A 16,504-nucleotide genomic window follows, 5' to 3' on the forward strand; every position below is an offset into this window, starting at 1 on the left:
TGTTGAGAATTAATGACTGTTACTTAATTACTGATGTTGAGAATTAATGACTGTTACTTAATTACTGATGTTGAGAATTAATGACTGTTACTTAATTATGTATGTTGAGAATTAATGACTCTGTTACTTAATTATGTATGTTGAGAATTTATGACTTTGTTACTTCATTACTGATGTTGAGAATTTATGACTTTGTTACTTCATTACTGATGTTGAGAATTTATGACTTTGTTACTTAATTATTGATGTTGAGAATTTGACTTTGTTACGTGGTTAAAGCGTTGAGCGCTATTTATGAGGATCAGTTTGCTAAACTAATACGAAAAGAAAATATGAATATTAATAAATATAAATTAAAATTCACGCAATTGCGCGGTTTTTTCCCATTGCTGCGATTCGAACCTTTTGTATACTACCGATTTGAGTAAGGCGAAACAACAGGCGTTCTGACTAATACGTCAATAATAGTCATGTCTCTCAAGAATGTTCAATTGTTCTTTTTTAAAACGATGAATAACTAAAGAATAAAATATCTAATATTAATTATATTTTTTTAGTATTTAAGATAATCTTGTTTCTTTACTCAAAATTAATAAAGAAAGAGTCAAATAGCACTATGAGTTTGTCTGTGTGTGCGCGTCCGTCCGTTGTTACACTAGTGCGCCGCGTTAGCAGTTTGCCTTCTGTAGATATGTAAAAAATCCTATAAAACCTTCATATTTGCTTTTGTCCTAATATAAAATGATTATAGGGATTTTTTTTTTGTAATTTCGAAGAATTCACATAGTTTTATGACTATTTCATTTTGATATTCCAAAAACATTTTTTATATTTTTATTTGAAATGGCTGTTTATATATTACTTAAGCTATACTACAACTGTAGATGGCATAAACCTTGCTTTAGAGATTTGAAAATATAGCTAAGGCATATCCTAATTGGATGTAAAATGTCGTCTGCTTTACTGTATATGCGCTTTGCTTTCAATACTGCTTTTATAATCCGTAAACTGTAACATAAAAAAGAGAAATAATTCCATAATTAATTAAGGTTTTAAGTAATTCTCTTGACTCGGAGAGGTAATATTTTGGTTTTCCCAACTTGTTAAAGGTCTTTTATACGTCATAAAAGAAAATATCTTATAAATACAATGTTTGAAAAAAATGTTTTGTAATACAAAGCACGGGCTTGTAGCGTAATAGGTAACGCGTCTGCCTTCGAAGCAGAAGATTCCAGGTTCGAGTCCTGGCAAGCTCGCTATTTACATTTATAACTGTTTCTAGCATATATTACAAGGCAAATAAATAATATTGCAATGCTTCAATAGCATTTTGTCAGACTATAACGGGCTTGTGGCGCAATGGATAACGCGTCTTCCTACGGAGCAGAAGATTCCAGGTTCGAGTCCTGGCAAGCTCGCTATTTACATTTATAAGAGATTTCTAGCATATATTAGAAGGCAAATAAATCATATTGCAATGCTTCAATAGCATTTTGTCAGACTATAACGGGCTTGTGGCGCAATGGATAACGCGTCTGCCTACGGAGCAGAAGATTTCAGGTTCGAGTCCTGGGAAGCTCGGTGTTGATTTTCATAGGTTTTTAATACATCATAAAAGAAAATATCGTATAAATACCATGTTTGGAAAAAGTTTTTTGTAATACAAAGCACAGGCTTGTGGCGTAACGGATAACGCGTCTGCCTTCGAAGCAGAAGATTCCAGGTTCGCGTCCTGGCAAGCTCGGTGTTGATTTTAAAAGGTCTTTTATACGTCATAAAAGAAAATATCTTATAAATACAATGTTTGGAAAAAATGTTTTGTAATACAAAGCACGGGCTTGTGGCGTAATGGATAACGCGTCTGCCTTCGAAGCAGAAGATTCCAGGTTCGAGTCGTGGCAAGCTCGTTATTTACATTTATAACAGATTTCTAGCAGGCAAATTAATAATATTGCAATGATTCAATATCATTTTGTCAGACGCTAACGGGCTTGTGGCGCAATGGATAACGCGTCTGCCTACGGAGCAGAAGATTCCAGGTTCGAGTCCTGGCAAGCTCGGTGTTGATTTTCATAGGTCTTTCATACGTCATAAAAGAAATTATCGTGTAAATACAGTGTTTGCAAAAGGTTTTTTGTAATACAAACCACGGGCTTGTGGCGCAAAGGATAACGCGTCTGCCTTCGAAGCAGAAGATTCCAGGTTCGAGTCCTGGCAAGCTCGGTGTTGATTTTTATAGGTCTTTTATTATCCGTCATAAAAGAAAATATCGTATAAATACAATGTTTGGAAAAAATGTTTTGTAATACAAAGCACGGGCTTGTGGCGTAGTGGATTACGCGTCTGCCTTCGAAGCGGAAGATTCCAGGTTCGTGTCCTGGCAAGCTCGTTATTTACGTTTATAAGAGATTTCTAGCAGGCAAATTAATAATATTGCAATGTTTCAATATCATTTTGTCATACTAAAAAAGGCTTGTGGCGCAATGGATAACGCGCCTGCCTACGGAGCAGAAGATTCCAGGTTCGAGTCCTGGCAAGCTCGGTGTTGATTTTTATAGGTCTTTTATACGTCATAAAAGAAAATATCTCTTAAATAAAATGTTTGTAGAACGTTTTTTGTAATACAAAGCACGGGCTTGTGGCGCAATGGATAACGCGTCTGCCTACGGAGAAGAAGATTTCAGGTTCGAGTCCTGGCAAGCTCGTTATTTATATTTATAACTGTTTTCTAGCAGGCAAATTAATAATATTGCAATGCTTCAATATCATTTTGTTGGACTATGACTAGCTTGTGAAGCAATGGATAACGCGTCTGCCAACGGAGCAGAAGATTCAAGGTTCGAGTCCTGGCAAGCTCGGTGTTGATTTTTACCTCTCCGAGTGACGTATGTCACGGAGAGGTTCTAATTTCGACGTGTCTGTCTGTCTGTCTGTCTGTCTGTCTGTCTGTCTGTCTGTCTGTCCGTCTGTCTGTCTGTCTGTCCGTCTGTCTGTCTGTCTGTCCGTCTGTCTGTCCCCACGTGACCGCGTTCGCAGTTTGCAAATCGGAGCAAACGTGTATTCAATTTCCAGACCGCATTTACAGTCCCGGAAATTGTATTCCACTTACAGGTTATTACTCCATTGCCTATCTAACAACTCTGTTCATTTGTCCACCCCATGGACACCAGTCTGAACTTACTAGCTTCTAAACACCACCATCTTCTAGTCTTTCGCCCATTCCACATGAACACCAGTTTCTACTTACTGGCTTCTAAACACCACCACCTTCTCGTCTTTGTCCATTCCACATGGACACCAGTCTGTACACCTGGCTTCTAACACCACCATCTTCTGGTCTTTGTTTTTGTCCATCCCACATGGACACCAGTCTGTACACCTGGCTTCTAACACCACCATCTTCTGGTCTTTGTTTTTGTCCGTCCCACATGGACACCAGTCTGTACACCTGGCTTCTAACACCACCATCATCCTTAAGGTTAAGACATACGCGGCGATCGGCTAGGGTTACGAGAAACGTCTAGCCTTCCAATGGAGGGGTCTTCCTCCAAGGTTCACGCAATTGCGATGTTCTTATCTACAGCTGCGGTTCGAATCCTTTATATACTACCTATTTTAGTAAGGCGAAGCAACCGGCGTATGCCTCATTTCAAACGCCAATATTAGTCAAGTCTCTCAAGAATGTTTAATTGTTCTTTTTTAAAGCGATGTAACGTTCAATAAGGCGAATAACTAACGAAGAAAATATTAAATATTAATTATATTTATTTTAATATTTAAGATAATCTTGTTTCTCAATTCAAAATTAATACGGAAAGAGTTAAAAAGCAGTCTATGTTATTGTCTGTGTGTGTCCGTCCGTTATTACACTAGTGCCGCAGTGCGCTGCGTTAGAAGTTCGTTTTGCTTTGATGTGTAAAGAAATCCTACAGAACCATAATATTCCCTTTATCCTTAATATAAAGTGAATATGATGAAATATTTTTCGTAATTATGATGCATTTAGTGCTTTTGTAGCTTTAAAGCTCTGTTTCACTTTGATATTCCAAAGAGTTTTTTTAATATTATTATTTGAAATGGCTGTTTATATATTACTTAAGCTATACTACATCTGTATATAGAATAATCCTTGGTTTAGTAATTTCATGAATAAAGCTAAGATCTAGACTCCGGCGGTCATATCTAGTATTACTTGCAATAAGCTTAGTGAAATATAGAGTAAATAATTGAGGCCTGAGGTGAAGTAAGCTTTGGGTTTTGATTTTCGTGTCTGAAATGAAGAGACATCAACGGTTCAGAGTGAGCCGAAAGTTAAATACACTCTTAATTAATCAGGTTAAGATTTTATAATAGAAGAAAAGATGATGGTGGCAATTAGATTAGTAGGGCTAAGCTACAGAGTTTTATTCTCTTTATGATGCGCATTGACTATCAGTGCGTCTAGCTACAATTTAGCTTTGGTATTATTTAACGTTAACACTCATGTTGGCAAACTAAGAATATTGTTGAGGTGAGACGAGACGATGGTGTTTACACTGCTAACCAGTTGTGAATGTAGCTATCAGAATATAGGGTAAACAGCTGAAGCGTAGACTTCATTTCCTGTTTTTTTTTTACCATTAACTGATTTCTATGTGTCCAAGATTTATCCTTATTGGAAGTAAAATGTCGTCTGCTTTACTGTATATTCGCTATGCTTGGAATACTGCTTCAATATTTCGTAAATTTTTACTTCAAAAAAGAGAAATAATTCCATATCTATGTAAAAAACTTTGTAGTAGTAGACCTCTTGACTCGGAGAGGTAATATTTTGGTTTTCCCAACTTGTTATTGGTCTTTTATACGTCAAAAAAGAAAATATCGTATAAATACAATGTTTGGAAAAAATGTTTTGTAGTACAAAGCACGGGCTTGTGGCGTAATGGATTACGCGTCTGTAATCGAAGCAGAAGATTCCAGGTTCGAGTCCTGGCTAGCTCGTTATTTACATTTATAAGAGATTTCTAGCAGGCAAATTAATAATATTGCAATGATTCAATATCATTTTGTCAGACGCTAACGGGCTTGTGGCGCAATGGATAACGCGTCTGCCTACGGAGCAGAAGATTCCAGGTTCGAGTCCTGGCAAGCTCGGTGTTGATTTTTATAGGTCTTTTATACGTCATAAAAGAAAATATCTCTTAAATACAATGTTTGCAGAACGTTTTTTGTAATACAAAGCACGGGCTTGTGGCGCAATGGATAACGCGTCTGCCTACGGAGAAGAAGATTCCAGGTTCGAGTCCTGGCAAGCTCGTTATTTATATTTATAACTGTTTTCTAGCAGGCAAATTAATAATATTGCAATGCTTCAATATCATTTTGTTGGACTATGACTGGCTTGTGAAGCAATGGATAACGCGTCTGCCAACGGAGCAGAAGATTCAAGGTTCGAGTCCTGGCAAGCTCGGTGTTGATTTTTATTGGTCTTTTATACGTCAAAAAAGAAAATATCGTATAAATACAATGTTTGGAAAAAATGTTTTGTAGTACAAAGCACGGGCTTGTGGCGTAATGGATTACGCGTCTGCAATCGAAGCAGAAGATTTCAGGTTCGAGTCCTGGCAAGCTCGTTATTTACATTTATAAGAGATTACTAGCAGGCAAATTAATAATATTGCAATGATTCAATATCATTTTTTCAGACGCTAACGGGCTTGTGGCGCAATGGATAACGCGTCTGCCTACGGAGCAGAAGATTCCAGGTTCGAGTCCTGGCAAGCTCGATGTTGATTTTTATAGGTCTTTTATACGTCATAAAAGAAAATATCGTATAAATACAATGTTAGGAAAAAATGTTTTGTAATACAAAGCACGGGATTGTGACGTAATGGATTACGCGTCTGCATTCGAAGCAGAAGATTCCAGGTTCGAGTCGTGGCAAGCTCGTTATTTACATTTATAAGAGATTACTAGCAGGCAAATTGATAATATTGCAATGATTCAATATCATTTTGTCAGACGCTAACGGGCTTGTGGCGCAATGGATAACGCGTCTGCCTACGGAGCAGAAGATTCCAGGTTCTAGTCCTGGCAAGCTCGGTGTTGATTTCTATAGGTCTTTTATACGTCATAAAAGACATTATCGTGTAAATACAGTGTTTGCAAAAGGTTTTTTGTAATACAAACCACGGGCTTGTGGCGCAAAGGATAACGCGTCTGCCTTCGAAGCAGAAGATTCCAGTTTCGAGTCCTGGCAAGCTCGGTGTTGATTTTTATAGGTCTTTTATTATACGTCATAAAAGAAAATATCGTATAAATGCAATGTTTGGAAAAAATGTTTTGTAATACAAAGCACGGGCTTGTGGCGTAGTGGATTACGCGTCTGCCTTCGAAGCAGAAGATTCCAGGTTCGAGTCCTGGCAAGATCGTTTTTACATTTATAAGAGATTTCTTGCAGGCAAATTAATAATATTGCAAAGCTTCAATATCATTTTGTCAGACTATTACGGGCTTGTGGCGTAATGGATTACGCGTCTGCAATCGAAGCAGAAGATTCCAGGTTCGAGTCCTGGCTAGCTCGTTATTTACATTTATAAGAGATTTCTAGCAGGCAAATTAATAATATTGCAATGATTCAATATCATTTTGTCAGACGCTAACGGGCTTGTGGCGCAATGGATAACGCGTCTGCCTACGGAGCAGAAGATTCCAGGTTCGAGTCCTGGCAAGCTCGGTGTTGATTTTTATAGGTCTTTTATACGTCATAAAAGAAAATATCTCTTAAATACAATGTTTGCAGAACGTTTTTTGTAATACAAAGCACGGGCTTGTGGCGCAATGGATAACGCGTCTGCCTACGGAGAAGAAGATTCCAGGTTCGAGTCCTGGCAAGCTCGTTATTTATATTTATAACTGTTTTCTAGCAGGCAAATTAATAATATTGCAATGCTTCAATATCATTTTGTTGGACTATGACTGGCTTGTGAAGCAATGGATAACGCGTCTGCCAACGGAGCAGAAGATTCAAGGTTCGAGTCCTGGCAAGCTCGGTGTTGATTTTTATTGGTCTTTTATACGTCAAAAAAGAAAATATCGTATAAATACAATGTTTGGAAAAAATGTTTTGTAGTACAAAGCACGGGCTTGTGGCGTAATGGATTACGCGTCTGCAATCGAAGCAGAAGATTCCAGGTTCGAGTCCTGGCAAGCTCGTTATTTACATTTATAAGAGATTACTAGCAGGCAAATTAATAATATTGCAATGATTCAATATCATTTTTTTAGACGCTAACGGGCTTGTGGCGCAATGGATAACGCGTCTGCCTACGGAGAAGAAGATTCCAGGTTCGAGTCCTGGCAAGCTCGTTATTTATATTTATAACTGTTTTCTAGCAGGCAAATTAATAATATTGCAATGCTTCAATATCATTTTGTAGGACTATAACTGGCTTGTGGCGCAGTGGATAACGCGTCTGCCAACGGAGCAGAAGATTCAAGGTTCGAGTGCTGGCAAGCTCGGTGTTGATTTTTATTGGTCTTTTATACGTCATAAAAGAAAATATCGTATAAATACAATGTTTGGAAAAAATGTTTTGTAATACAAAGCACGGGCTTGTGGCGTAATGGATTACGCGTCTTCAATCGAAGCAGAAGATTCCAGGTTCGAGTCCTGGCAAGCTCGTTATTTACATTTATAAGAGATTTCTAGCAGGCAAATTAATAATACTGCAATGATTCAATATCATTTTGTCAGACGCTAACGGGCTTGTGGCGCAATGGATAACGCGTCTGCCTACGGAGCAGAAGATTCCAGGTTCGAGTCCTGGCAAGCTCGATGTTGATTTTTATAGGTCTTTTATACGTCATAAAAGAAAATATCGTATAAATACAATGTTTGGAAAAAATGTTTTGTAATACAAAGCACGGGATTGTGACGTAATGGATTACGCGTCTGCATTCGAAGCAGAAGATTCCAGGTTCGAGTCGTGGCAAGCTCGTTATTTACATTTATAAGAGATTTCTAGCAGGCAAATTAATAATATTGCAATGATTCAATATCATTTTGTCAGACGCTAACGGGCTTGTGGCGCAATGGATAACGCGTCTGCCTACGGAGCAGAAGATTCCAGGTTCTAGTCCAGGCAGGCTCGGTGTTGATTTCTATAGGTCTTTTATACGTCATAAAAGAAATTATCGTGTAAATACAGTGTTTGCAAAAGGTTTTTTGTAATACAAACCACGGGCTTGTGGTGCAAAGGATAACGCGTCTGCTTCGAAGCAGAAGATTCCAGGTTCGAGTCCTGGCAAGCTCGGTGTTGATTTTTATGGGTCTTTTATACGTCATAAAAGAAAATATCGTATAAATACAATGTTTGCAAAACGTTTTTTGTAATGCAAAGAACGGGCTTGTGGCGTAAAGGATAACGCGTCTGCCTTCGAAGCAGAATATTCTAGGTTCGGGTCATGGCAAGCTCGCTATTTACATTTATAAGAGATTTCTAGAAAAATTTTAGAAGGCAAATAAATAATATTGCAAAGCTTCAATATCATTTTGTCAGACTATGACGGGCTTGTGGCGCAATGGATAACGTGTCTGCCTACGGAGCAGAAGATTCCAGGTTCGAGTCCTGGCAAGCTCGATGTTGATTTTTATAGATCTTTTATACGTCATAAAAGAAAATATCGTATAAATACAATGTTTGGAAAAAATGTTTTGTAATACAAGGCGCGGGCTTGTGGCGTAATGGGTTACGCGTCTGCATTTGAAGCAGAAGATTCCAGGCTCGAGTCCTGGCAAGCTCGTTATTTACATTTATAAGATATTTCTAGCAGGCAAATTAATAATATTGCAATGATTCAATATCATTTTGTCAGACGCTAACGGGCTTGTGGCGCAATGGATAATGCGTCTGCTTACGGAGCAGAAGATTCCAGGTTCGAGTCCTGGCAAGCTCGATGTTGATATTTATAGGTCTTTTATACGTCATAAAAGAAAATATCGTATAAATACAATGTTTGGAAAAAAATGTTTTGTAATACAAAGCACGAGCTTGTGGCGTAATGGATTACGCGTCTGCATTCGAAGCAGAAGATTCCAGGTTCGAGGCCTGGCAAGCTCGTTATTTACATTTATAAGAGATTTCTAGCAGGCAAATTAATAATATTGCAAAGCTTCAATATCATTTTGTCAGACTATTACGGGCTTGTGGCGTAATGGATTACGCGTCTGCATTCGAAGCAGAAGATTCCAGGTTCGAGTCCTGGCAAGCTCGTTATTTACATTTATAAGAGATTTCTAGCAGGCAAATTAATAATATTGCAATGCTTCAATATCATTTTCTCAGACGTTAGCGGGCTTGTGGCGTAATGGATAACGCGTCTGCCTACGGAGCGGAAGATTCCGCGTTCTAGTCCTGGCAAGCTAGGTGTTGATTTTTATAGGTCTTTTATAGGTCATTAAAGAAAATATCGCTTAAATACAATGTTTACAAATCGTTTTTTTAATACATAGCACAGGCTTGTGGCGTAATGGATAACGCGTCTGCCTTCGAAGCAGAAGATTCCAGGATCGAGTCCTGGCAAGCTCGTTATTTACATTTATAAGAGATTTCTAGCAGGCAAATTAATAATATTGCAAAGCTTCAATATCATTTTGTCAGACTATTACGGGCTTGTGGCGCAATGGATAACGCGTCTGCCTACTGAGCAGAAGATTCCAGGTTCGAGTCCTGGCAAGCTCGGTGTTGATTTTTATAGGTCTTTTATTATACGTCATAAAAGAAAATATCGTATAAATACAATGTTTGGAAAAAATGTTTTGTAATACAAAGCACGGGCTTGTGGCGTAATGGATTACGCGTCGGCAATCGAAGCAGAAGATTCCAGGTTCGAGTCCTGGCAAGCTCGTTATTTACATTTATAAGAGATTTCTAGCAGGCAAATTAATAATATTGCAATGATTCAATATCATTTTGTCAGACGCTAACGGGCTTGTGGCGCAATGGATAACGCGTCTGCCTACGGAGCAGAAGATTCCAGGTTCGAGTCCTGGCAAGCTCGGTGTTGATTTTCATAGGTCTTTCATGCGTCATAAAAGAAATTATCGTGTAAATACAGTGTTTGCAAAAGGTTTTTTGTAATACAAACCACGGGCTTGTGGCGCAAAGGATAACGCGTCTGCCTTCGAAGCAGAAGATTCCAGGTTCGAGTCCTGGCAAGCTCGGTGTTGATTTTCATAGGTCTTTCATACGTCATAAAAGAAATTATCGTGTAAATACAGTGTTTGCAAAAGGTTTTTTGTAATACAAACCACGGGCTTGTGGCGCAAAGGATAACGCGTCTGCCTTCGAAGCAGAAGATTCCAGGTTCGAGTCCTGGCAAGCTCGGTGTTGATTTTTATAGGTCTTTTATTATCCGTCATAAAAGAAAATATCGTATAAATACAATGTTTGGAAAAAATGTTTTGTAATACAAAGCACGGGCTTGTGGCGTAGTGGATTACGCGTCTGCCTTCGAAGCGGAAGATTCCAGGTTCGAGTCCTGGCAAGCTCGTTATTTACGTTTATAAGAGATTTCTAGCAGGCAAATTAATAATATTGCAATGATTCAATATCATTTTGTCAGACGCTAACGGGCTTGTGGCGCAATGGATAACGCGTCTGCCTACGGAGCAGAAGATTCCAGGTTCGAGTCCTGGCAAGCTCGGTGTTGATTTTCATAGGTCTTTCATACGTCATAAAAGAAATTATCGTGTAAATACAGTGTTTGCAAAAGGTTTTTTGTAATACAAACCACGGGCTTGTGGCGCAAAGGATAATGCGTCTGCCTTCGAAGCAGAAGATTCCAGGTTCGAGTCCTGGCAAGCTCGGTGTTGATTTTTATAGGTCTTTTATTATCCGTCATAAAAGAAAATATCGTATAAATACAATGTTTGGAAAAAATGTTTTGTAATACAAAGCACGGGCTTGTGGCGTAGTGGATTACGCGTCTGCCTTCGAAGCGGAAGATTCCAGGTTCGAGTCCAGGCAAGCTCGTTATTTACGTTTATAAGAGATTTCTAGCAGGCAAATTAATAATATTGCAATGTTTCAATATCATTTTGTCATACTAAAAAAGGCTTGTGGCGCAATGGATAACGCGCCTGCCTACGGAGCAGAAGATTCCAGGTTCGAGTCCTGGCAAGCTCGGTGTTGATTTTTATAGGTCTTTTATACGTCATAAAAGAAAATATCTCTTAAATACAGTGTTTGCAAAAGGTTTTTTGTAATACAAACCACGGGCTTGTGGCGCAAAGGATAACGCGTCTGCCTTCGAAGCAGAAGATTCCAGGTTCGAGTCCTGACAAGCTCGGTGTTGATTTTTATAGGTCTTTTATTATCCGTCATAAAAGAAAATATCGTATAAATACAATGTTTGGAAAAAATGTTTTGTAATACAAAGCACGGGCTTGTGGCGTAGTGGATTACGCGTCTGCCTTCGAAGCGGAAGATTCCAGGTTCGAGTCCTGGCAAGCTCGTTATTTACGTTTATAAGAGATTTCTAGCAGGCAAATTAATAATATTGCAATGATTCAATATCATTTTGTCAGACGCTAACGGGCTTGTGGCGCGATGGATAACGCGTCTGCCTACGGAGCAGAAGATTCCAGGTTCGAGTCCTGGCAAGCTCGGTGTTGATTTTCATAGGTCTTTCATACGTCATAAAAGAAATTATCGTGTAAATACAGTGTTTGCAAAAGGTTTTTTGTAATACAAACCACGGGCTTGTGGCGCAAAGGATAATGCGTCTGCCTTCGAAGCAGAAGATTCCAGGTTCGAGTCCTGGCAAGCTCGGTGTTGATTTTTATAGGTCTTTTATTATCCGTCATAAAAGAAAATATCGTATAAATACAATGTTTGGAAAAAATGTTTTGTAATACAAAGCACGGGCTTGTGGCGTAGTGGATTACGCGTCTGCCTTCGAAGCGGAAGATTCCAGGTTCGAGTCCAGGCAAGCTCGTTATTTACGTTTATAAGAGATTTCTAGCAGGCAAATTAATAATATTGCAATGTTTCAATATCATTTTGTCATACTAAAAAAGGCTTGTGGCGCAATGGATAACGCGCCTGCCTACGGAGCAGAAGATTCCAGGTTCGAGTCCTGGCAAGCTCGGTGTTGATTTTTATAGGTCTTTTATACGTCATAAAAGAAAATATCTCTTAAATACAGTGTTTGCAAAAGGTTTTTTGTAATACAAACCACGGGCTTGTGGCGCAAAGGATAACGCGTCTGCCTTCGAAGCAGAAGATTCCAGGTTCGAGTCCTGACAAGCTCGGTGTTGATTTTTATAGGTCTTTTATTATCCGTCATAAAAGAAAATATCGTATAAATACAATGTTTGGAAAAAATGTTTTGTAATACAAAGCACGGGCTTGTGGCGTAGTGGATTACGCGTCTGCCTTCGAAGCGGAAGATTCCAGGTTCGAGTCCTGGCAAGCTCGTTATTTACGTTTATAAGAGATTTCTAGCAGGCAAATTAATAATATTGCAATGATTCAATATCATTTTGTCAGACGCTAACGGGCTTGTGGCGCGATGGATAACGCGTCTGCCTACGGAGCAGAAGATTCCAGGTTCGAGTCCTGGCAAGCTCGGTGTTGATTTTCATAGGTCTTTCATACGTCATAAAAGAAATTATCGTGTAAATACAGTGTTTGCAAAAGGTTTTTTGTAATACAAACCACGGGCTTGTGGCGCAAAGGATAACGCGTCTGCCTTCGAAGCAGAAGATTCCAGGTTCGAGTCCTGGCAAGCTCGGTGTTGATTTTTATAGGTCTTTTATTATCCGTCATAAAAGAAAATATCGTATAAATACAATGTTTGGAAAAAATGTTTTGTAATACAAAGCACGGGCTTGTGGCGTAGTGGATTACGCGTCTGCCTTCGAAGCGGAAGATTCCAGGTTCGAGTCCTGGCAAGCTCGTTATTTACGTTTATAAGAGATTTCTAGCAGGCAAATTAATAATATTGCAATGATTCAATATCATTTTGTCAGACGCTAACGGGCTTGTGGCGCGATGGATAACGCGTCTGCCTACGGAGCAGAAGATTCCAGGTTCGAGTCCTGGCAAGCTCGGTGTTGATTTTCATAGGTCTTTCATACGTCATAAAAGAAATTATCGTGTAAATACAGTGTTTGCAAAAGGTTTTTTGTAATACAAACCACGGGCTTGTGGCGCAAAGGATAATGCGTCTGCCTTCGAAGCAGAAGATTCCAGGTTCGAGTCCTGGCAAGCTCGGTGTTGATTTTTATAGGTCTTTTATTATCCGTCATAAAAGAAAATATCGTATAAATACAATGTTTGGAAAAAATGTTTTGTAATACAAAGCACGGGCTTGTGGCGTAGTGGATTACGCGTCTGCCTTCGAAGCGGAAGATTCCAGGTTCGAGTCCAGGCAAGCTCGTTATTTACGTTTATAAGAGATTTCTAGCAGGCAAATTAATAATATTGCAATGTTTCAATATCATTTTGTCATACTAAAAAAGGCTTGTGGCGCAATGGATAACGCGCCTGCCTACGGAGCAGAAGATTCCAGGTTCGAGTCCTGGCAAGCTCGGTGTTGATTTTTATAGGTCTTTTATACGTCATAAAAGAAAATATCTCTTAAATACAGTGTTTGCAAAAGGTTTTTTGTAATACAAACCACGGGCTTGTGGCGCAAAGGATAACGCGTCTGCCTTCGAAGCAGAAGATTCCAGGTTCGAGTCCTGACAAGCTCGGTGTTGATTTTTATAGGTCTTTTATTATCCGTCATAAAAGAAAATATCGTATAAATACAATGTTTGGAAAAAATGTTTTGTAATACAAAGCACGGGCTTGTGGCGTAGTGGATTACGCGTCTGCCTTCGAAGCGGAAGATTCCAGGTTCGAGTCCTGGCAAGCTCGTTATTTACGTTTATAAGAGATTTCTAGCAGGCAAATTAATAATATTGCAATGATTCAATATCATTTTGTCAGACGCTAACGGGCTTGTGGCGCGATGGATAACGCGTCTGCCTACGGAGCAGAAGATTCCAGGTTCGAGTCCTGGCAAGCTCGGTGTTGATTTTCATAGGTCTTTCATACGTCATAAAAGAAATTATCGTGTAAATACAGTGTTTGCAAAAGGTTTTTTGTAATACAAACCACGGGCTTGTGGCGCAAAGGATAATGCGTCTGCCTTCGAAGCAGAAGATTCCAGGTTCGAGTCCTGGCAAGCTCGGTGTTGATTTTTATAGGTCTTTTATTATCCGTCATAAAAGAAAATATCGTATAAATACAATGTTTGGAAAAAATGTTTTGTAATACAAAGCACGGGCTTGTGGCGTAGTGGATTACGCGTCTGCCTTCGAAGCGGAAGATTCCAGGTTCGAGTCCAGGCAAGCTCGTTATTTACGTTTATAAGAGATTTCTAGCAGGCAAATTAATAATATTGCAATGTTTCAATATCATTTTGTCATACTAAAAAAGGCTTGTGGCGCAATGGATAACGCGCCTGCCTACGGAGCAGAAGATTCCAGGTTCGAGTCCTGGCAAGCTCGGTGTTGATTTTTATAGGTCTTTTATACGTCATAAAAGAAAATATCTCTTAAATACAGTGTTTGCAAAAGGTTTTTTGTAATACAAACCACGGGCTTGTGGCGCAAAGGATAACGCGTCTGCCTTCGAAGCAGAAGATTCCAGGTTCGAGTCCTGACAAGCTCGGTGTTGATTTTTATAGGTCTTTTATTATCCGTCATAAAAGAAAATATCGTATAAATACAATGTTTGGAAAAAATGTTTTGTAATACAAAGCACGGGCTTGTGGCGTAGTGGATTACGCGTCTGCCTTCGAAGCGGAAGATTCCAGGTTCGAGTCCTGGCAAGCTCGTTATTTACGTTTATAAGAGATTTCTAGCAGGCAAATTAATAATATTGCAATGATTCAATATCATTTTGTCAGACGCTAACGGGCTTGTGGCGCGATGGATAACGCGTCTGCCTACGGAGCAGAAGATTCCAGGTTCGAGTCCTGGCAAGCTCGGTGTTGATTTTCATAGGTCTTTCATACGTCATAAAAGAAATTATCGTGTAAATACAGTGTTTGCAAAAGGTTTTTTGTAATACAAACCACGGGCTTGTGGCGCAAAGGATAATGCGTCTGCCTTCGAAGCAGAAGATTCCAGGTTCGAGTCCTGGCAAGCTCGGTGTTGATTTTTATAGGTCTTTTATTATCCGTCATAAAAGAAAATATCGTATAAATACAATGTTTGGAAAAAATGTTTTGTAATACAAAGCACGGGCTTGTGGCGTAGTGGATTACGCGTCTGCCTTCGAAGCGGAAGATTCCAGGTTCGAGTCCAGGCAAGCTCGTTATTTACGTTTATAAGAGATTTCTAGCAGGCAAATTAATAATATTGCAATGTTTCAATATCATTTTGTCATACTAAAAAAGGCTTGTGGCGCAATGGATAACGCGCCTGCCTACGGAGCAGAAGATTCCAGGTTCGAGTCCTGGCAAGCTCGGTGTTGATTTTTATAGGTCTTTTATACGTCATAAAAGAAAATATCTCTTAAATACAGTGTTTGCAAAAGGTTTTTTGTAATACAAACCACGGGCTTGTGGCGCAAAGGATAACGCGTCTGCCTTCGAAGCAGAAGATTCCAGGTTCGAGTCCTGACAAGCTCGGTGTTGATTTTTATAGGTCTTTTATTATCCGTCATAAAAGAAAATATCGTATAAATACAATGTTTGGAAAAAATGTTTTGTAATACAAAGCACGGGCTTGTGGCGTAGTGGATTACGCGTCTGCCTTCGAAGCGGAAGATTCCAGGTTCGAGTCCTGGCAAGCTCCTTATTTACGTTTATAAGAGATTTCTAGCAGGCAAATTAATAATATTGCAATGATTCAATATCATTTTGTCAGACGCTAACGGGCTTGTGGCGCGATGGATAACGCGTCTGCCTACGGAGCAGAAGATTCCAGGTTCGAGTCCTGGCAAGCTCGGTGTTGATTTTCATAGGTCTTTCATACGTCATAAAAGAAATTATCGTGTAAATACAGTGTTTGCAAAAGGTTTTTTGTAATACAAACCACGGGCTTGTGGCGCAAAGGATAACGCGTCTGCCTTCGAAGCAGAAAATTCCAGGTTCGAGTCCTGGCAAGCTCGGTGTTGATTTTTATAGGTCTTTTATTATCCGTCATAAAAGAAAATATCGTATAAATACAATGTTTGGAAAAAATGTTTTGTAATACAAAGCACGGGCTTGTGGCGTAGTGGATTACGCGTCTGCCTTCGAAGCGGAAGATTCCAGGTTCGAGTCCTGGCAAGCTCGTTATTTACGTTTATAAGAGATTTCTAGCAGGCAAATTAATAATATTGCAATGATTCAATATCATTTTGTCAGACGCTAACGGGCTTGTGGCGCGATGGATAACGCGTCTGCCTACGGAGCAGAAGATTCCAGGTTCGAGTCCTGGCAAGCTCGGTGTTGATTTTCATAGGTCTTTCATACGTCATAA

At 39.2% G+C, this 16,504-nt stretch overlaps 50 non-coding genes across 50 annotated transcripts; all 50 read left to right on the plus strand.

The window, feature by feature from the left end:
- Positions 1-1,183: 1,183 nt before the first annotated feature.
- TRNAR-UCG (transfer RNA arginine (anticodon UCG)) lies at positions 1,184-1,256 on the plus strand. Its single transcript has one exon. It is a non-coding gene; the product is annotated as a tRNA-Arg (tRNA).
- An 89-nt stretch (positions 1,257-1,345) lies between these two features.
- TRNAR-ACG (transfer RNA arginine (anticodon ACG)) lies at positions 1,346-1,418 on the plus strand. Its single transcript has one exon. It is a non-coding gene; the product is annotated as a tRNA-Arg (tRNA).
- Positions 1,419-1,834: 416 nt separating this feature from the next.
- Positions 1,835-1,907, plus strand: TRNAR-UCG (transfer RNA arginine (anticodon UCG)). Its single transcript has one exon. It is a non-coding gene; the product is annotated as a tRNA-Arg (tRNA).
- An 80-nt stretch (positions 1,908-1,987) lies between these two features.
- Positions 1,988-2,060, plus strand: TRNAR-ACG (transfer RNA arginine (anticodon ACG)). The gene has a single exon. It is a non-coding gene; the product is annotated as a tRNA-Arg (tRNA).
- Positions 2,061-2,150: 90 nt separating this feature from the next.
- TRNAR-UCG (transfer RNA arginine (anticodon UCG)) lies at positions 2,151-2,223 on the plus strand. Its single transcript has one exon. It is a non-coding gene; the product is annotated as a tRNA-Arg (tRNA).
- Positions 2,224-5,060: 2,837 nt separating this feature from the next.
- Positions 5,061-5,133, plus strand: TRNAR-ACG (transfer RNA arginine (anticodon ACG)). The gene has a single exon. It is a non-coding gene; the product is annotated as a tRNA-Arg (tRNA).
- A 90-nt stretch (positions 5,134-5,223) lies between these two features.
- Positions 5,224-5,296, plus strand: TRNAR-ACG (transfer RNA arginine (anticodon ACG)). Its single transcript has one exon. It is a non-coding gene; the product is annotated as a tRNA-Arg (tRNA).
- Positions 5,297-5,692: 396 nt separating this feature from the next.
- TRNAR-ACG (transfer RNA arginine (anticodon ACG)) lies at positions 5,693-5,765 on the plus strand. Its single transcript has one exon. It is a non-coding gene; the product is annotated as a tRNA-Arg (tRNA).
- A 243-nt stretch (positions 5,766-6,008) lies between these two features.
- TRNAR-ACG (transfer RNA arginine (anticodon ACG)) lies at positions 6,009-6,081 on the plus strand. Its single transcript has one exon. It is a non-coding gene; the product is annotated as a tRNA-Arg (tRNA).
- A 256-nt stretch (positions 6,082-6,337) lies between these two features.
- TRNAR-UCG (transfer RNA arginine (anticodon UCG)) lies at positions 6,338-6,410 on the plus strand. The gene has a single exon. It is a non-coding gene; the product is annotated as a tRNA-Arg (tRNA).
- A 232-nt stretch (positions 6,411-6,642) lies between these two features.
- Positions 6,643-6,715, plus strand: TRNAR-ACG (transfer RNA arginine (anticodon ACG)). The gene has a single exon. It is a non-coding gene; the product is annotated as a tRNA-Arg (tRNA).
- Positions 6,716-6,805: 90 nt separating this feature from the next.
- TRNAR-ACG (transfer RNA arginine (anticodon ACG)) lies at positions 6,806-6,878 on the plus strand. The gene has a single exon. It is a non-coding gene; the product is annotated as a tRNA-Arg (tRNA).
- Positions 6,879-7,274: 396 nt separating this feature from the next.
- On the plus strand, positions 7,275-7,347 carry TRNAR-ACG (transfer RNA arginine (anticodon ACG)). The gene has a single exon. It is a non-coding gene; the product is annotated as a tRNA-Arg (tRNA).
- A 396-nt stretch (positions 7,348-7,743) lies between these two features.
- On the plus strand, positions 7,744-7,816 carry TRNAR-ACG (transfer RNA arginine (anticodon ACG)). The gene has a single exon. It is a non-coding gene; the product is annotated as a tRNA-Arg (tRNA).
- Positions 7,817-8,548: 732 nt separating this feature from the next.
- On the plus strand, positions 8,549-8,621 carry TRNAR-ACG (transfer RNA arginine (anticodon ACG)). The gene has a single exon. It is a non-coding gene; the product is annotated as a tRNA-Arg (tRNA).
- A 243-nt stretch (positions 8,622-8,864) lies between these two features.
- Positions 8,865-8,937, plus strand: TRNAR-ACG (transfer RNA arginine (anticodon ACG)). Its single transcript has one exon. It is a non-coding gene; the product is annotated as a tRNA-Arg (tRNA).
- Positions 8,938-9,181: 244 nt separating this feature from the next.
- On the plus strand, positions 9,182-9,254 carry TRNAR-UCG (transfer RNA arginine (anticodon UCG)). The gene has a single exon. It is a non-coding gene; the product is annotated as a tRNA-Arg (tRNA).
- Positions 9,255-9,496: 242 nt separating this feature from the next.
- TRNAR-UCG (transfer RNA arginine (anticodon UCG)) lies at positions 9,497-9,569 on the plus strand. Its single transcript has one exon. It is a non-coding gene; the product is annotated as a tRNA-Arg (tRNA).
- An 80-nt stretch (positions 9,570-9,649) lies between these two features.
- On the plus strand, positions 9,650-9,722 carry TRNAS-ACU (transfer RNA serine (anticodon ACU)). The gene has a single exon. It is a non-coding gene; the product is annotated as a tRNA-Ser (tRNA).
- Positions 9,723-9,968: 246 nt separating this feature from the next.
- Positions 9,969-10,041, plus strand: TRNAR-ACG (transfer RNA arginine (anticodon ACG)). Its single transcript has one exon. It is a non-coding gene; the product is annotated as a tRNA-Arg (tRNA).
- Positions 10,042-10,131: 90 nt separating this feature from the next.
- TRNAR-UCG (transfer RNA arginine (anticodon UCG)) lies at positions 10,132-10,204 on the plus strand. The gene has a single exon. It is a non-coding gene; the product is annotated as a tRNA-Arg (tRNA).
- A 90-nt stretch (positions 10,205-10,294) lies between these two features.
- On the plus strand, positions 10,295-10,367 carry TRNAR-UCG (transfer RNA arginine (anticodon UCG)). The gene has a single exon. It is a non-coding gene; the product is annotated as a tRNA-Arg (tRNA).
- Positions 10,368-10,460: 93 nt separating this feature from the next.
- On the plus strand, positions 10,461-10,533 carry TRNAR-UCG (transfer RNA arginine (anticodon UCG)). Its single transcript has one exon. It is a non-coding gene; the product is annotated as a tRNA-Arg (tRNA).
- An 80-nt stretch (positions 10,534-10,613) lies between these two features.
- On the plus strand, positions 10,614-10,686 carry TRNAR-ACG (transfer RNA arginine (anticodon ACG)). The gene has a single exon. It is a non-coding gene; the product is annotated as a tRNA-Arg (tRNA).
- Positions 10,687-10,776: 90 nt separating this feature from the next.
- TRNAR-UCG (transfer RNA arginine (anticodon UCG)) lies at positions 10,777-10,849 on the plus strand. The gene has a single exon. It is a non-coding gene; the product is annotated as a tRNA-Arg (tRNA).
- A 409-nt stretch (positions 10,850-11,258) lies between these two features.
- On the plus strand, positions 11,259-11,331 carry TRNAR-UCG (transfer RNA arginine (anticodon UCG)). Its single transcript has one exon. It is a non-coding gene; the product is annotated as a tRNA-Arg (tRNA).
- Positions 11,332-11,424: 93 nt separating this feature from the next.
- Positions 11,425-11,497, plus strand: TRNAR-UCG (transfer RNA arginine (anticodon UCG)). The gene has a single exon. It is a non-coding gene; the product is annotated as a tRNA-Arg (tRNA).
- An 80-nt stretch (positions 11,498-11,577) lies between these two features.
- Positions 11,578-11,650, plus strand: TRNAR-ACG (transfer RNA arginine (anticodon ACG)). The gene has a single exon. It is a non-coding gene; the product is annotated as a tRNA-Arg (tRNA).
- A 90-nt stretch (positions 11,651-11,740) lies between these two features.
- Positions 11,741-11,813, plus strand: TRNAR-UCG (transfer RNA arginine (anticodon UCG)). The gene has a single exon. It is a non-coding gene; the product is annotated as a tRNA-Arg (tRNA).
- A 409-nt stretch (positions 11,814-12,222) lies between these two features.
- TRNAR-UCG (transfer RNA arginine (anticodon UCG)) lies at positions 12,223-12,295 on the plus strand. The gene has a single exon. It is a non-coding gene; the product is annotated as a tRNA-Arg (tRNA).
- Positions 12,296-12,388: 93 nt separating this feature from the next.
- TRNAR-UCG (transfer RNA arginine (anticodon UCG)) lies at positions 12,389-12,461 on the plus strand. The gene has a single exon. It is a non-coding gene; the product is annotated as a tRNA-Arg (tRNA).
- An 80-nt stretch (positions 12,462-12,541) lies between these two features.
- TRNAR-ACG (transfer RNA arginine (anticodon ACG)) lies at positions 12,542-12,614 on the plus strand. The gene has a single exon. It is a non-coding gene; the product is annotated as a tRNA-Arg (tRNA).
- A 90-nt stretch (positions 12,615-12,704) lies between these two features.
- On the plus strand, positions 12,705-12,777 carry TRNAR-UCG (transfer RNA arginine (anticodon UCG)). Its single transcript has one exon. It is a non-coding gene; the product is annotated as a tRNA-Arg (tRNA).
- Positions 12,778-12,870: 93 nt separating this feature from the next.
- Positions 12,871-12,943, plus strand: TRNAR-UCG (transfer RNA arginine (anticodon UCG)). Its single transcript has one exon. It is a non-coding gene; the product is annotated as a tRNA-Arg (tRNA).
- An 80-nt stretch (positions 12,944-13,023) lies between these two features.
- On the plus strand, positions 13,024-13,096 carry TRNAR-ACG (transfer RNA arginine (anticodon ACG)). Its single transcript has one exon. It is a non-coding gene; the product is annotated as a tRNA-Arg (tRNA).
- Positions 13,097-13,186: 90 nt separating this feature from the next.
- TRNAR-UCG (transfer RNA arginine (anticodon UCG)) lies at positions 13,187-13,259 on the plus strand. Its single transcript has one exon. It is a non-coding gene; the product is annotated as a tRNA-Arg (tRNA).
- Positions 13,260-13,668: 409 nt separating this feature from the next.
- Positions 13,669-13,741, plus strand: TRNAR-UCG (transfer RNA arginine (anticodon UCG)). The gene has a single exon. It is a non-coding gene; the product is annotated as a tRNA-Arg (tRNA).
- A 93-nt stretch (positions 13,742-13,834) lies between these two features.
- Positions 13,835-13,907, plus strand: TRNAR-UCG (transfer RNA arginine (anticodon UCG)). Its single transcript has one exon. It is a non-coding gene; the product is annotated as a tRNA-Arg (tRNA).
- Positions 13,908-13,987: 80 nt separating this feature from the next.
- TRNAR-ACG (transfer RNA arginine (anticodon ACG)) lies at positions 13,988-14,060 on the plus strand. The gene has a single exon. It is a non-coding gene; the product is annotated as a tRNA-Arg (tRNA).
- Positions 14,061-14,150: 90 nt separating this feature from the next.
- Positions 14,151-14,223, plus strand: TRNAR-UCG (transfer RNA arginine (anticodon UCG)). Its single transcript has one exon. It is a non-coding gene; the product is annotated as a tRNA-Arg (tRNA).
- A 409-nt stretch (positions 14,224-14,632) lies between these two features.
- On the plus strand, positions 14,633-14,705 carry TRNAR-UCG (transfer RNA arginine (anticodon UCG)). Its single transcript has one exon. It is a non-coding gene; the product is annotated as a tRNA-Arg (tRNA).
- A 93-nt stretch (positions 14,706-14,798) lies between these two features.
- On the plus strand, positions 14,799-14,871 carry TRNAR-UCG (transfer RNA arginine (anticodon UCG)). The gene has a single exon. It is a non-coding gene; the product is annotated as a tRNA-Arg (tRNA).
- An 80-nt stretch (positions 14,872-14,951) lies between these two features.
- On the plus strand, positions 14,952-15,024 carry TRNAR-ACG (transfer RNA arginine (anticodon ACG)). Its single transcript has one exon. It is a non-coding gene; the product is annotated as a tRNA-Arg (tRNA).
- A 90-nt stretch (positions 15,025-15,114) lies between these two features.
- Positions 15,115-15,187, plus strand: TRNAR-UCG (transfer RNA arginine (anticodon UCG)). The gene has a single exon. It is a non-coding gene; the product is annotated as a tRNA-Arg (tRNA).
- A 409-nt stretch (positions 15,188-15,596) lies between these two features.
- Positions 15,597-15,669, plus strand: TRNAR-UCG (transfer RNA arginine (anticodon UCG)). Its single transcript has one exon. It is a non-coding gene; the product is annotated as a tRNA-Arg (tRNA).
- A 93-nt stretch (positions 15,670-15,762) lies between these two features.
- TRNAR-UCG (transfer RNA arginine (anticodon UCG)) lies at positions 15,763-15,835 on the plus strand. The gene has a single exon. It is a non-coding gene; the product is annotated as a tRNA-Arg (tRNA).
- Positions 15,836-15,915: 80 nt separating this feature from the next.
- On the plus strand, positions 15,916-15,988 carry TRNAR-ACG (transfer RNA arginine (anticodon ACG)). Its single transcript has one exon. It is a non-coding gene; the product is annotated as a tRNA-Arg (tRNA).
- A 90-nt stretch (positions 15,989-16,078) lies between these two features.
- TRNAR-UCG (transfer RNA arginine (anticodon UCG)) lies at positions 16,079-16,151 on the plus strand. The gene has a single exon. It is a non-coding gene; the product is annotated as a tRNA-Arg (tRNA).
- A 93-nt stretch (positions 16,152-16,244) lies between these two features.
- On the plus strand, positions 16,245-16,317 carry TRNAR-UCG (transfer RNA arginine (anticodon UCG)). The gene has a single exon. It is a non-coding gene; the product is annotated as a tRNA-Arg (tRNA).
- Positions 16,318-16,397: 80 nt separating this feature from the next.
- On the plus strand, positions 16,398-16,470 carry TRNAR-ACG (transfer RNA arginine (anticodon ACG)). The gene has a single exon. It is a non-coding gene; the product is annotated as a tRNA-Arg (tRNA).
- The last annotated feature ends 34 nt before the right edge of the window (positions 16,471-16,504 follow it).

The sequence above is a fragment of the Phalangium opilio genome, unplaced genomic scaffold (assembly GCF_054372755.1).
Source record: "Phalangium opilio isolate 3A_F unplaced genomic scaffold, DU_Popi_V2 ptg000031l_1, whole genome shotgun sequence".
NCBI lineage: Eukaryota > Metazoa > Arthropoda > Arachnida > Opiliones > Phalangiidae > Phalangium > Phalangium opilio.